At 34.2% G+C, this 1,583-nt stretch overlaps 1 protein-coding gene across 1 annotated transcript in view; it reads left to right on the forward strand.

Annotated features, from left to right (window-relative positions):
* Positions 1-1,583, forward strand: part of FAT4 (FAT atypical cadherin 4) — a 204,298-nt gene that overhangs the window by 46,215 nt on the left and 156,500 nt on the right. The gene's annotated exons all lie outside the window — the stretch shown is intronic.

The raw sequence follows: 1,583 nt of genomic DNA on the forward strand, positions 1-1,583 counted from the left end.
TTACACTTAAATATTAAAAATTCATAAAACAAATTGTATATTTGTCACACTTTAATGTGATCATGGCCAACACTTAAAAATTTTGTAGCTGTCATGAAAAACATTTGAATTTTATTCTTTATTATAACAACAGTTAGTTGAAGAACAAAACACAAATTTAAATTACTCCATAGATAAGAATATTAAAATGAGATATAAAATGCCAGTGTATGAAGCATTGGTTCATTCGTTTTCACTGCTATTTTTATCCCTTAGTTATTACATTAAATCAGGGTTCATAGAGGAATAGTTCATCTATGTATAATTCTTTCAAATAAATATTCTAAGGCAAATCAATGCTATATAATTTTGAAATTATAAATTGGGTTATAATTAACTATACTGACCAATATCAGTTGTGTACATATTTTAGTTAGTGTATAGCAAAAGTTCTGCCATTTTCGGTATAATTTTATGTAGAAGCTATGTAAGCTTTAAGTAATTATTTTGCACTTTCAAGTCATACCCAGTAGGTTCTTTGTTATAAGGGCTCACTTTTTTTCCCATGAAGACTGTGACATGTCTTTGAAGTCTCTGAGTCTGTTCTTGTGCATTATGATAGCTGACTTTCCTTCATTCAGTGCTGATGATATTTGCAGAAGATCAGAGTATCAGTCTGTGTTTTATCCCAGTTGTGTTAAAACCTATCTCTAATGATTTGAAACACTGATGAGTGCAGCTGCAGGTCTTGGGGCTGCATCCAGGGCCAGAATCCACAGCACTGGGGCCACAGGCTCCTCCCACTTCACCTCCTGTGCATGTTCCCAGCCCCGCAGTATTCTATTTTCGCTCCCAAATAAGTTAGGAATTTTCATGTGATTTACAATTTCATTTGGTAAAATAGAAAAAAAATTGAAAGAACTTAATTTCTTAATACAGTGTTAATAGCATTTCTTAGTAATTTTATTTATGTTAGACTTTTGAACATATTTTTTAAAATCTGAGTTTGAGTGATGTCTACCTATTATATAATATAAAGACATTTGCTGCTCAAATATATAAGTTAAAAATCAATATTGACCCTGCTATGAGAGAAAATTTGAGGAGCCACACTATAGAACAAAAAGAAGTGTAGTAAGAATTGCAGGAGAGTCATACAAAGTAAATTAGTTAACCATGTTATTAGATGGGTTAATTTGAAAGAGCTGCCTGAAAATAAGTTCCATTTTGGATTTACATGAATTTGCTAATATAAATGGAAAGAGTGAAAGTATGAGATATTTTCAAAAGCAAATTCAACGCAGGTCTTTGCAAAATGAGGATGAAGAACAATAATTTAGCTGGTCTCAGGACCATATCATGTTATAGTAGATAAATTGATAAAAATTTGGTTTGTGGGCCAGGCGCGGTGGCTCACGCCTGTAATCCTAGCTCTCTGGGAGGCCGAGGCGGGCGCATTGTTTGAGCCCAGGAGTTCGAGACCAGCCTGAGCAAGAGCGAGACCCCGCCTCTACTAAAACTAGAAAGAAATTAATCGGCCAACTAAAAATATATAGAAAAAATTAGCCGGGCATGGTGGCGCATGCCTGTAGTCCCAGCTACTC

The sequence above is a fragment of the Propithecus coquereli genome, unplaced genomic scaffold (assembly GCF_000956105.1).
Source record: "Propithecus coquereli isolate 6110/MARCELLA unplaced genomic scaffold, Pcoq_1.0 Scaffold207, whole genome shotgun sequence".
In the NCBI taxonomy this organism is placed as follows: domain Eukaryota; kingdom Metazoa; phylum Chordata; class Mammalia; order Primates; family Indriidae; genus Propithecus; species Propithecus coquereli.